Genomic DNA, 15234 nt, shown 5'->3' with positions numbered 1-15234 from the left:
AATTAAGAGCATTACTTACAACATTTTTTTATATACTTTTATATAAGCGTGCCAATTTGGGTTGTTCCTCTGTTCCCAACTGTTATACACTGATACAAACACACGCGCGCACGCACACACACACACACACACACACACACACACTAACACACACACACACACACACACACACATATATATATATATATATATATATATACAAAAACGAGAAAAAAGTGTAATAGATATGGCCTCTAAAATGTATACCTTAAGAGCAGCGCGCCTCTGCGTGGCGGTAGCAGTCATCACGGGCTAGGGTTGTGGTGTTACTCATCGTGATTTATTGTACCTGTTAAAACATATTAGTTTCACTAGATCAGTTTGTGGCCGCTCTGTCTAATGGCCACGTAAAATTACACTTTAAAAATCATTTGGTTTGTAACGGGGAACAAAGCGACGCTTTCCATCGACGCTGGGCGTGGCATGAACGATATGACGAGCAGCATTTGTCTGGGCTGACAGCCGCTATACTTTTCAAACACAAAATTGCAAACACCTGCCGAAACACCAGAGAAAATTCGCATGACGACTGTGAGGAGAGACGCCACAGTATATCGGTTTTGTTTTGAATGTTTGTATTCCGGTCGGTACGAGTTTATTTATCGCTTCACTGTTGCTATTTGAGTTAGTGAGTGGAACTGTGGACGCTAGAAGTTGTAGTGCCAAGTGGAGAAATGGAATGTTTCTGATGTAATCTTCTGTTTGAGTTCAATAGAGGGGTTACAGCAGCGGAGGCAGCCAGAAACATATGCGCCGGGTACGGGGATAACACCATTCGCGCAGAGCACGGCAAGAAAACGGTTTTCTCGTTTTATGAAAGATCGTTTTGACATTAGTGACTCTCCTCGTTCAGTAAGACTTTCGTGATTTGATGAAAATCGATCAAACGCTTTAATCCACAATGGTCCACTTCTGTGTACTGGAGAACTGGCAAATGTGATGAACTGCGATCATTCCACAATCGTGCGAATTTTGCATGGAATGGGGAAGATGCAAAAATCGCATGTATAGGTACCGCACGCTCTAAGACAAAATCACAAAAAACAACGGGTGGCCATATGCGCATCTCTGCTTGCTCACTATTAACTGGCCCGTGAACAACACCGACCATTCCTACCCTGTATTGTTACTGTTGATGGGAAATGGTGCCTTTATGCTAACATAAGAAAATGAAAGGAATGGTTGAACCCAAACAAAGCAGTAACTCCCCGAACAAAGACCTGCGGGCATCCACAAAAGATGATGTTACGAATCTGGTGGAATAGAAACTGTGTAGTGCACTGCGAATTGATTCCCAGAGGTGGGGGGAGGAGATTAGTGTTTAACGTCCCGTCGACAACGAGGTCATTAGAGACGGAGCGCAAGCTCGGGTGAGGGAAGGATGGGGAAGGAAATCGGCCGTGCCCTTTCAAAGGAACCATCCCGGCATTTGCCTGAAGCGATTTAGGGAAATCACGGAAAACCTAAATCAGGATGGTCGGAGACGGGATTGAACCGTCGTCCTCCCGGATTCCCGGAGGTGTAACCATCACTGATGACATTTATTGCCAACAACTGAGACGTCTTGCAGACACAGTCAAACAACAACGACCATTAAGACCGCTCAAGTGTTCCTACTTCACGTTAACGCCCGCCCGTGTTCTACTAAACTGATAAGAAACGGATCTTCCTTTCTGGAGGAAAATGCGCTCCGATCATGGCTCGACGAGTTCTTCACCTCAAAGCCGAGTGATTCCTATAGGCACGGAATCTAGGAAAGTTACCCCCATTAGCAGATTGTTGTACATGGTGAAGGAGAATATGTTATTGGTGACTGAAGTCTGTGTTATGTGCAGCTGTTTTCTTTATTAAGCTTACAGGAGAACTCTAATAAGTTATGTACAAACCTAATATATGATAAACTCGGAAGCTTCGTGAGCTTGGTAGAGGACGATGCTGTTGTCTATAGTAAGGCTGCAGTGCTACCTACAAGACTATTGAAATTCAAGGAGATCTGCAAAGGATCGGCACCTGGTGCAGGGTTGGCAGTTGATCCTTATCATAAATAAATGTAACTTGTTGCGCATAACCAGGCGGAAACACCCATTAACGTTGAATTACACTATTGGCGACAAGTCACTGGAAGCACTAACAACCGTCGAGTATGTAGGAGTATCCATCTAAAGTCACCTATTGTAAAACGACCATATAACACTAGTTGTACGAGATGTAGATGCTAGTCTGAGGTTCACTTGAAGAACGTTAAGCAAATATAGTTCACTCACGAAAGCAATGGTTTGCAAAACACTCGTTCAAGCTATTCTTTAGTATTATTGTTACTCAGTCTGGTACCAGTGCCAGATTTGTAGAAGAGACAGATAAAGACCATCGAAGGGCGGTGCATTTCATCATTTGTTCGCTTAGTAAGCGCGAGAGAATTGCGGAAATATTCAAGAAACCCCAGTTGCAAACGTCACTGGAGAGGTGTTGTGCACAATTTAAAGGTTTATTTTTATATTTTCACGAGAGTGCAGTCCAATAATATTCTGAAAATATTCGAGTATTTCGTCCTTTCTTATACATCTGGTGGAGAGGCCTCAGAACGTAGAGATCATACGCTGGCTTTCCTCAGACATTCTTCCCATGCACCATTCGCGAATGGAACATGAAGAAGATTGGAGCCAGAAGTTCTGTCCGCGACATGCGGAAGTATCTTGCGTCATATGGAACTAGATGTAGTATTTCTGGAAGTTTGCTAGAATCGACAGCCTCTAAATTTGTGTCACTTATCATGTAACTCAACTTTAGCGGAACTGTATTATTACTCACGTAGAATTCAGAGTTTATTGTTGAAGTTCAATTTCCACATTTCGCACATTCAAATAAATCGTTTGCGTATCCCAGGTTGCGAAGTGACTCCAGGAGCCTGGTTGCTGTGCGACCAACGGCGGGTCGCGGTTTGGATCCCGCTTTGGACATGCCTGCCTGACTGTGTCCGGTTTTCACTCTCTGTGCTCTGTACATGGCTGCTTGCTGTCGAGAAACTCCGTCAGGCTGCAGGTCCAGCCTTCAGCATACGCTTTCAGCTTTTTTTGTCGTTCACATTCCCGTTTAAACATGCAATGGAGCACAGGTGTATCGCAGAAAATTAGTTGAACAGCCATACACTTAGACGCTTATTTTGTTGTATATTCTGTCGCGCGACCCATTAATTCGTCTAGCGTATGTTGTAATCTTGGAAGGGAAGGAAGGAAAATTACAGTTCATCGTCCCGTCAGCGACGAGGTCATGAGGGACAGAGCGCAAGGGCATCTTAGGGAACGACGGGAAAGGAATCGTCCGCACGTTCATATTACACAGTTTAGAGAAACTACTGCATTCTTGGTGTAGTTAAGAATACGATTCTGCGAGCAAGTATTCAAATTAACTAAAGTAAGAAGGAGATGCTCATCGAAAAATTGAAATTTTATCCAAATTGGAAGCGGTTTCATAGGCGTTAATCGGCTGAAAGTAACAGTAGAACCTGATTAGGGACTTAGGTAACTGATACAATAGCATCAAACAGCGAAGGATTTTTAAGTACCAGTAAATGAAAATAAAATACCCCAATTTTCAGAAAAAAAATTGCACTGGGGTCACTGCCGTAATACCAGAAAAGCAGAGCTCGATATAAAATACACGCATATTCGTTTTCTCAATGAATTAAGGCTTTAATGCTAGGTTCTTTTGTGGGTTCAACGTTTGCTCAACAATCTCTTAAACTAAAACAATCTCGTGTTGCTGAAAGTAAATTAGGGCGGAGAAATTTTTAAACAAACATTTTGTAACACAAAAACGTGAAGTAACATACTTCTGGAACTGAGAATACGAAATTAGTTCAAGAAGTATGTGCGTCATTTACGGGCGCAGAAAGAAAAACATGTGTTACAATTACAGGCACCAACTTCTGCAAATTTATATAACTGTTATTTGAAGATATTTTTCGAAATGCTTCCATCGAATGATCAATAGCATATAATGTATTCGCCATCTCGAGTGTATAAGAAATGAATAATATGCATGAAATGAATGGATCATCACTTATCAAATTAATAAAGATATGAAGGTGCAATGACACTAAATTATATGAGTGTAAACTGTTCATATATTATGAACCTGCCACGTGATGAATACTTAGTGACAATTGAAAATTGTCTAGCCCGGAACTACCTTAGGTAATACTGTTCGTAAGTCACAGAGGGAAATGTCAGTGCCAACGGAAGTGCGGCGCGGGCTTGGTGAGTGCTCGTGAAAACCGGGAAATCTGGTTTCGAGTCCCATTTTGTCGCTATAGGTTCATGTATAATATAACAAGGGAATGTTCCAATCGAGTGGTTCTCGGCGCTTCCGTCTGGAACCGCGAGCCCGCTTCGGTCGCAGGTTCGAATCCTGCCTCGGGCATGGAAGTGTGTGATGTCCTTAGGTTATTTAGGTTTAAGTAGTTCTAAGTTCTAGGGGATTGATGGCCTCAGATGTTAAGTCCCATAGTGCTCAGAGCCATTTGAAGCATTTTTTTTAATGGTCCAATCCGACATGACGAAATATGCCCTGAAATTTTTTACTCTGGAAGAATACACCGAAAGAAAGACCCTGTCAAAATTTCAGCTGCTAAGATGTACTGCAAGTATTTTTAAAAAAAATTGAAAATTACCAAATTCATAGCTCGTCAGGGGGCCCCTGCCGGAGCTGTAGCGGATTGTGCAAGCACAACATCCTTGGTTGACGGTGCACCGGTAAACAGATAACACTACTCGACGAGATCGTAATTTGTAATGCGAATCAGTTGTTGTTTGCAGTTTCTCTGAGACAATTGCCCGCAGTTACTGTTCACTCAGATATGCAACACATTTAATATCCGTAATAATTACCATTTGTTTTTGTGGTAACGTTAATGTTAAGAATGGAGATAAAACTGAATTAATATTCACTGTATTTAACGCCTAGTAGTAAGCAGTGTGAAACTCTGAATTGCTTCGTAAAATCTAAATGTGCGCTGTATAAATGGAAGAAGGACATACAGGTAGTAATAAATACGCGCAAAAACTAAACTCGCAAACCTGTGAAAGAAATACTATCCGAAAGATTAACTGTGCGGGGTGGCCACAAAGTCCCCCCCTCCCCCACCCCCCCGCCCTCCCATTAACAACCAACATAAACCCCTTTAAATAAATAACATGAGCAACTGTTCCTTGGAGGAGTTTTCTTGGGATATGAACCATGTAAAGCTGCTCGTGAGAGGCAATGCATAGTTACCGATGGAGATCTATGAGGCTGGCCTTCCGTATCGCAGCTGAGATGAACGTTGCTGATTTCAGGTCTTCCTCGACCTAATTAAGCAGATTCAATAAATCACACGGCATAGGACGCAGCAAAGCAACGAAGTTTACTTCAAGTAACATTGTATAGGTGATGCCGTTAATTCATAGCTGATGTGAAAACGAAGCTTCCTATTATCCTCACATCTACTGTAACACCGATCAGTCAGGCTTCGTGAAAGAATGGCGAGCAAACAGCAGTTTATCATTTCGAGGCGAAAACAGAGACAGTCTGTTGTGCAATCGATTCATTCTATGACACATTGTTATGCAACAATGATAGTGATAAGCATGAGAGGATTACCGTTTCTGTAGTTTTATATTAGTTTTCAGGGATCTCAGGGCATATTAGGACCAAAAATAAAAATCTTATAACCGACCAATCAAAACGTGGAAGAGTAGAAAAGAATAATTTTTAATATTTCATTCGAAATGTTTTCTAACCAGTTGCAGAAATTAATCTCTTATTTTATTGGACTCTTGCCCTTGATATTACGATACCTCTGTCTTTTAGGGGGCTGACGAAAGGAAATGTTCATGTAATTCAGATTCCACTGGAACAACCAACGTGACTGCGGAAAGTATTTTTAAGGACAATATAATTTACGATAGCTCCGTGTCATTTGAGGTTTATCATGAGAACAGTATTCTTAAATTTCCCATTATTAGTTCGCATCGGCACATTTTATGAATTGCTTTAAGTATGCTCGGTATGAACACAAAAAGCAGAGCAACGACCAAGACCATTTCTCACCCCACTGCAATTCTGTCTAAATAAAACAATTCTGCGATGGCGTGCCTGAAAGCATTAATTTTTCTTTCGTCAGATGCGCCTGGAGTAAGGAAAATGTTTGTTTTTGTCATTCAAACGACACTTCGCTTTATTGTGAAGACCGTGGGGAATACACAAGAAAATGTTTCACTGCTACCAAAATATACATTATACAAAAATTATCATAAGAACTGTGCTACAGCAACTGCAATACAATGATGTACGTGTAATAAATATTTCATTTCAATAAATTAAAGTCACGATTGGTGGAAGTCGTCTGTAATGTAACATAAAACACTGCCTTGATTTATTTTCCTCTGCTAGTCACCTTATTCAAAACATTAACGATACATGACATTTTTTGTATGGTTTAGGTGCTTCAGATTCGTTCATGGCACTCTGGATATTAGCAGTACGTCTCTTGTTACAGCCGATCGCAAGGTAGGCAGAAGAGCTGTACAAATCACTGTCATACGTAGGTCTTCGTGCAACACAATTTTAAAAAACTACTTGCAGTGCGTCTTAGCAACCAAAATATTGACAGTGCATCCCTTTTATTGTATTTTTCCTACATGAAAAATTTCAGGGCGAGTTTCGACATGTCAGACTGAACCATTCCCTTGAAAGACAGTCAAAAACTATCAATTAATATGATTAACTTCATTATTTGTGTTGACAACTGTTCTCATAATAACTTGTCAGATGTAAATGATTCAATCAGAAGTAGGCATAGAAACTGAGAGCAATATATTTTGATATTGATTGTTCCTGAACTGATGTAAGAAAAGGCCTTACAACAGTGTCTAATCGGATTAAGTAAACACCAAACTAAAATAATCAAGAATACTTAGAGTTAACTTTTCTTGGAATGTATAGTACAGTACAAAAATGAAATCAAACTACTACTTCGCAAAGAAATGCACATAGCTAAATTATACATTACACAAGCAACAATAACAGGAGATAAGAATTAGGGGCGAAGCATTTAGGCCTCCTAGAATCACAAAAATCTGAATTTTACGAATCAGTGATGAAATACATCAGAATACTGCAAAGATAAAAGAAACAAATAGGTATGTGAATACCGATGCTTTCTGGGCTATTGTACAAAACGAATGTGAACATGTTAACGAAACATATCAACTGATTTGAATGCTGGAAGTTAAAAGAAATTTAGAAAAATACAAAATAATAGGCACAAAAGGAAAGTTTTCAGAATGAAACTTCCGAAAGTAGGGTTCCAAGCAGACACAGTAAGAGAACGGGATTACAATGGGCAGAAGAAAGAAAAAAAAAAAAAGAAAAAAAACAAGATGAGTCGAGAAAAGATGGAATAAATTTTGAAGAAAAAAGAAACAGTTGCAGCAAATCAAAGTGGAAAACGAAAAATTAACAAGCTAGACTCGTTATCGAGAAGAATAGTGTTCCTCCGCTCGTCTGGCCATTCAAATTAAAGTTTTCCAAGGTTTCTCTAAATAGCGGGTCTCATGGGAAGAACAGAAAGTGTCACTGATAGTTAGATGACTAATGTCAGTAAAAATAGTATGCTGCACGAACACCCGTCTCCTTCAAGAAGTTTAAAATCTTAACAGTGTCTATCTGCCAAATAAACTCGAGGTGCGAAATGTTATTCAATAAGAGTAACGAGACGTCTATGATCTACTGTGAAGCCTAATCTCGTTATAGGAAACTGTATGTTCCGCTGTTTCCAGACGAAATTCTATATATAAAAAAAAGAAACCAATACATTTGGTTAAGAGACGTAACATATGCTCGTAAGGGACTGCTAAGGAATAATAGTCAACGACCATGTCTACAGACTACCACTAGAGACAAGGAAATTCCTCACAGAGATGATACTAAACTATATCAAGAATTGTAATCAAGAGTACACTAGGAAAAGTATTTAAAAGTGGGAAGGCAGGTGCAATAAATGAAACAGAGTAGGACGCAAAAGTTATATATCTACATCTACATGACTGCGCTGCAAGTCACACATAAGTGCTTGGCAGCGGGTTAATCGAGCCTCGTTCAGACTATTTCTCTACCGTTCCAGTATCGAACAGCACGCGGAAAAAACGAACACTGCGAGTTCTGATTTCTCTTATTTTATTATGAAGCTCATATCTCCCCATATAGGTGGGTGTCAACAAAATATTTTCTTTAACGATTAATAAAAACCACTTCATCTGTATTATTACACATTTATTGTGATACGACCGGTTTCGTTCTTTGAACATCTTCCCGTTGCCGAGTTGGGCTACAGTGCTATAAATGGTTTCGTGGTCGTAGGTAATATTAAAGACCAAATATAAAAACACAGATCATAGATACTCTGCCGACCGACTGACGGAAGTATAGCGAGCAGACACAGCATGCTGCATACAGTTTCGGAAATTTAACAGTAACGAAAGTTTAACGGATTGCTTTTAGTACGCATGTAGATGATCTCACACTTTTAATTACTTGGAGACAGTTGTTACTTTTCGCACCATACACGTGTTTTGTCTAAGAATTTTTGCAATTGCTTTTGTTCTGGCGTTACGCAAAAATACAGGTAGTTGTTCCCTGAATACCTTGATTTAGAGCACACGTTGAAAATATTTGTATAAAATATACGTATACGATGAAACCACGGTTCATTTCCCAACAATCTGCATCGAACCAAATTCCTTGGATCCTCATATTATGAGAATGGTGGAACATCAGTCGGAAAAGCCTATCGCAAATTTTTGCTTTAGGCGCTAGAACGACAAAACAAAAACACCTTCTGAACCTCTCACAAAAGTTCGACTAACATCTACCAACAGCGATAGACTATTTGTTATCCACAAACAATATAGCAGAGTATAGAATAGTAGCTATATTCTTAAGTAAATGTTCTATATTTATAAAACTTATAGTATAATCATGTAAAGGCAGCCTTTGAATATACTTACGGGACGAAATTTCTTAACATTAAGATAACTATTTGGTAGTACGATCAAAGAAAACTAAAAAAAAAAAAAACAGAAAAAACTAGATGATTCCTTTAACATCTACATCTATATCTACATGATTACTCTGCTATTCACCATTAAGTGCCTGGTAGAGGGTTCAATGAACCACCTTCAAACTGTCTCTCTACAGTTCCACTCTCGAATGGCGCGTGGGAAAAACGAGCACTTAAATTTTTCTGTGCGAACCCTGATTTCTCTTATTTTATCGTGATAATCATCTCCCTGTGTAGGTGGGTGCCAACAGAATATTTTCGCAATCGGAGGAGAAAATTGGTGATTGATATTTCATGAGAAGACCCCGTCGCAACGAAAAACGCCTTTGTCTTAATGATTGTCACTGCAACTCACGTATGTCTGTGGCACTGTCTCCCCTATTTCACGATAATACAAAACGAGACGCCATTCTTTGAACTTTTTCGATGTCATCCGCCAGTCCCACTTGATGCGGATCCCACACCGCACAGCAATACTCCAGACTAGGGCGGACAAGTGTAGTGTAAGCAGTCTCTTCAGTAGATCTGTTGAACCTTGTAAGTGTTCTGCAAATGAACCACAGTCTTTGATTTGCTCTACCCACAACATTACCTATGTGATCGTTCCAATTTAGGTTATTTGTAGCTGTAATCCCTAAGTATTTAGTTGAATTTACAGTCTTCAGATTTGAGTAATCGAAATTTAGCGGATCTCTTTTAGTACTCATGTGAATAACTTCTCACTTCTCTTTATTCTGGGTCAACTGCCACTTTTCACACCACACAGATATATTATCTTAATCACTTTTCAATTAGTTTTGGTCATCTGATGACTTTAGAAGACGGTAAATGACAGCGTCATCTGCAAATAATCTAAGAGGGCTACTCAGATTGTCTCCTATGTCGTTAGTATAGATCAGGAGCAATAAAGGGCCTGTAACACTCCCTTGGGGAACGCCGGATATTACTTTTGTTTTACTCGATGGTTTTCCGTCTATGACTACGAACTTCGACTTTTCTGACAGGAAATTACGAATCCAGTCGCACAACTGAGGCGATATTTCATAGGCAGGCTTGTGAGGAACAGTGTCGAAAGCCTTTTGGAAATCTAAAAATATGAAATCAATTTGACATCCCCTATCGATAGCACTCATTACTTCATGAGAATAAACAGCTAGTTGTGTTTCACATGAACGATGTTCCCTGAATCCGTGCTGACTGTGTGTCAATAAATCATTTTCTTCGAGGTAATTCATAATGTTCGAACACAGTATATGTTCCAAAACCCTACTGCAAATCGACGTTAGTAATGTAGGCCTGTAATTCAGCGGATTACTCCTATTTCCCTTTTTGGGTACTGGTGTGACTTGAGCGTTTCTCCAGTCTTTAGGTACGGAACTTTCTGTGAGCGAGCGGTTGATACAATTGCTAAATATGGAGCTATTGCGTCAGCATGCCATGAAAGGAACTTGACTGGTATAAAATCTGGACCGGAGGCCTGGTCTTTATTAAGTGATTTAAGCTGCTTTGCTACACCGAGGATATCTACTTCTATGTTGCTCATCTTCGCAGTTGTTCTTGATTGGAATTCAGGAATATTTACTTCGTCTTCTTTTGTGAAGGAGTTTCGGGAAACCGTGTTTAATAACTCTGCTGTAGTGGCACTGTCATCAGTGACTTCACCGTTGTTGTCGCACTGTGGAGGTATTGATTGCGTCTTGCCAATGGTGTGCTTTATATATGACCAGAATCTCTTAGGGTTTTCTGCCAGATTCCGAAACAGAGTTTCGTTATGGAAATTATTAAAAGCATATCGCATTGAAGCACGCGCTATATTTAGAACTTCTGCAAAAATTTGCCAATCTTAGGGATTTTGCATTCTTTTAAATTTGGCATGCTTTTTTCGTTGCTTTTATAACAGCGATCTGACCCCTTCAGTGTACCATGGGGGATCAGAACTATCACTTATCAATTTATGTGGAATATATCTCTCAGTTACTGTCGATACTATCACTTTGAAATCATTCTACATCTTTTCTACGCTTACTTGATCAGATTGGAAGGAGAGGATACTGTTTCTTAAAAAGGCGTTAAGAGCATTTTTATCAGATTTTTTTAAATAGATGTACATTTCGTTTCTTTTTTATGGTTGTGGGTGTTACGGTATCAGCCTAGCAGCTACTGCCTTGTGGTCGCTAATCCCTGTATTCGTCATGATACTCCCTATTTGCCAGGATTATTTGTTGCTAAGAGGTCAAGTATGCATTCGCAACTATTTATCCTTCGTGTGGGCCCGTGAAATAACTGTTAAAAATCATTTTCTGAGAAAGCATTCAGTACAATTTCGGATGACGTTTTATGCCTGCCGCCGGCTTTAAACGTATAATTTTTCCAGTACATCGAGGATAGAATGAAGTCACCACCGACTATAATTGTATGTGTGGGGTACCTATTTGAAATGAGACTCAAGTTTCCTTTGAACTGTTCAGCAACTATATCTTCTAATTCGGCGGGTCGCTAAAACGATACAATAAATAATTTAGTCCGATTATCAAGTATAACCTCTATCCATACTATTTCGCAGGAACTATCTAATTCAATATCACTACAAGGTAAACTACTTCTGACAGCAATAAATATTCCACCACCAACTGTATTCAATCTGTCCTTTCTGAATACTGTTAAGTCATTTGCCAAAATTTCTGCTGAATTTATTTCCGGCTTTAGCCAGCTTTCCGTACCTATAACTATTTGAGCTTCAGTTCTTTCTATTAGGGCTTGCAGCTCTGGTTCTTTCCCAACACAGCTAAGACATTTTACGACTACAATACCGATTGTTTCTACAACTACATTGATGAGTTTTACCTGCCCCCTTTTAGACGGTCGCCCTTTCTGTGGTTTCCTGAGACCCTCTAACCTAAAAAACCGCCCAGCCCCTCCCACACAGCCCCCGCTACCAGTGTAGGCGCTTCCTGTGTGTAACGGACTCCTCACCTATTGAGTGGAGCCCAGAAACCGACCACCCGATGGCGCAAGTCAAGGAATCTGTAGCCTACACGGTCATAGAACCGCCTGAGCCTCTGATTCAGACTCTCCACCCGACTCTGCACCAAAGAACCACAGTCGGTTCTATCGATGACGCTGCTGATGGTGAGCTCCGCCTTAATCTCGCAAGCAAGACTGGCGGTCTTTACCATTTCCGCTAGCCGCCCGAAACCAGAGAGAATCTCCTCTGATCCAAAGCGACACACGTCATTGGTACCGACATGGGTCACCACCTGCAGTTGGCTGCACGCTGTACTACTCATGGCATCCGGAGGCACCTGTTCCACATCTGGAATGACTCCCCATGGTATGCACAAGGAGTGCACGCTGGATTCCTTCCCCTCCTTGGCAGCCATGTTCCTAAGGGGTCCCATTACGCGCCTAACGTTGGAGTTCCCAACTACCGGCAAACCCACCGTCTGTGGATGCCCAGACGCTGTGGACCGAGAAGCTTTCTCTGGAACAGGGTGGACGACTGCATCCGGCTTAGAGACTTCGTCAGCCACAGATAACGCCCGAAACCTGTTCATCAAACGAACTGGGGAGGCCCTACGATCGGCCTCTAGGAAAGTCTTTCCCCTGCCTGCCAGACTTTGGAATGATCTCCCACTCGACCACAGGTGAGGGGTCAGCCTCGGTGCAGGCACTGTTATTTCCCTAACCAAGCTAGTTCGTTGCCTCTAATGGCCTCTGTTTCCATGAAGGCTAAATTATCATATCTTCATGCTAGAAACGCACCATAGGGTTAAGAGCTACAGAGTCTCAATAAGTGGAACAGCAGTGCAATACACCCCATAAGCAGCTGTCAGTGTAGCTGTCTGTGCATGGAATGGATGGTGTGCTCTCTGTCCATTCAGGATAAACATTGCAACAGATGGTACTATTACACTTGTATGAAACCTCAAGAAAAGCTGCAAATAGATACTAGTGATAAATTCTCAAAAAGTGCCAGAATTCGTAGGCCAAATAATACTCGGAATAGAGGGTTGGTTACAGCTAAAGATTGGTAGCGCTGAGACCTTCGTTGTAAAAATGAGTATTTACAGCCGACCGCGGTGGCCGAGAGGTTCTAGGCACTTCAGTCCGGAACCACGCGACTTCTACGGTGGCAGGTTCGAATCCTGCCTCGGGCATGGATGTGTGCGATGTCAAGAAATGTTCAAATGTGTGTGAAATCTTATGGGACTTAACTGTTAAGGTCATCAGTCCCTAAGCTTACACACTACTTAACTTAAATCATCCTAAGGACAAACACACACACCCATGCCCGAGGGAGGACTCGAACCTCCGCCGGGACCAGCCGCACAGTGTGTGATGTCCTTAGGTTTGTTAGGCTTAAGCCGGCCGCGGTGGCTGTGCGGCTCTAGGCGCTCCAGTCCGGAGCCGCGCTGCTGCTACGGTCGCAGGTTCGAATCCTGCTTCGGGCATGGGTGTTTGTGATGTCCTTAGGTTAGTTAGGTTTAAGTAGTTCTAAGATCTAGGGGACTGATGACCACAGCAGTTGAGTCCCATAGTGCTCAGAGCCATTTGAACCATTTTTTTTGTTAGGTTTAAGTAGTTCTAAGTTCTAGGCGACTGATGACCTCAGAAGTTAAGTCGCATAGTGCTCAGAGCCATTTGAACCATAGTGGTTCACGGAGTGGATATGTAGCTATAAATGTTAACGTAAACTTGTTTTAAAAAGTGTCATCTGCTGTAGAAACTGTTTTGATATAGAACTTCTTAGTATACATCATCATTTGTTTTTTTTAGGTAACACCAATTTTTATTTCCATTCAGGTGTGCACGGTACATTGAGGGAGTGCATGCCTGAGGTAGCGAAGTTGTCCCGAACTTGTAAGCCGCTGCAATGGGCTATTCCGATGAAAGTGGTATTACGTAAGTGAGGCGTTAGGAAGCGGCAGAGGGCCGCCCTCCAGACCCGGACGCTGTTAGTCGCGTCTAATAATACTGCCGGCTAGTCTTGACCTTCAGCTCTGCAATCGAAAGTGCCTCACGGCTGCCGTTCCGCGAACTCGGACTGTTAGCGCACGCTTCTTTTTTATTGCGGAATCTTTGAGCTGTGAATCAGCAACTGCGTTTTACGCTGCGTCTCTCTCGTATTTCACATTCGTGAAACACAGAGACTCCAAATGGAGCGATCAGCTATACTAGTGGTGTGTCTCGTTACATTGTTTTAAAGGTAAGGTCTTAACAACATCTATGTTTTTTTGCTGATACACTTCTTCATGGTTGCGACAAACTGCGGCTTAATTGTACTTTCTCACGTTAAATGATGTTACTGAGAGGAAAGCCATTAACTTCATTCTTAACAGCAACCGGAGATAACTTATTGCTCCCAGCAACGGTACAACGTGTTTCTCTGAATGTTACGTATACGAGATCCCGTCAATATTATATGTAATAAGTTACAAAAGGGGTTCACTAAATGTCACTAGTCACAGGGCTACAGTAAAGCAATAAGTGATGGCCATTACAGGGGTCTCATTAATGAAATTACCAGTATGAGTTGTTCTCAGATCTGAACTACCACGAGGGGAGAGCTGAATTATACTATACTACCTCTCCTTTGAACACGTACTGTATTCAGCACACTTCAAATAAGTTGTTTGAGTTTAAGTTGAAGACTGACTGAATACAAAGCACGTTTATGAGTGCTCTTCCACTTTTCTGATTTTAGGTCCCGGAATCTGGAAATCTTCGAATCTGCGGGACGCCTGAAAGTGGACAAATTCACTACAAAAATACGAGAAGGATTTCGACCGACATGAACCTCGGAATTTTCTCACAAGTAACGAAAGTTCAATACACTCTCTCGCCTAAGTTATTAAAAGTAAATATTTGCTGCATGTTCTACCATAAGCGGAGTCACATCAATTACTATACTTCATCAATTTACAACACGCATACTACGAGGGTTATTGAGCAAATAATGTCTCATTTTTACAGCCGTTAATGTATACAGGGTGAGTCACCTAACTTTACCGCTGGATATATTTCGTAAACCACATCAAATACTGACGAATCGATTCCACAGACCGAACGTGAGGAGAGGGGCTAGTGTAATTGGTTAA

Source organism: Schistocerca cancellata, chromosome 4 (assembly GCF_023864275.1).
Source record: "Schistocerca cancellata isolate TAMUIC-IGC-003103 chromosome 4, iqSchCanc2.1, whole genome shotgun sequence".
Lineage (NCBI taxonomy): Eukaryota > Metazoa > Arthropoda > Insecta > Orthoptera > Acrididae > Schistocerca > Schistocerca cancellata.
Note: the sequence above shows the minus strand (reverse complement) of the source record.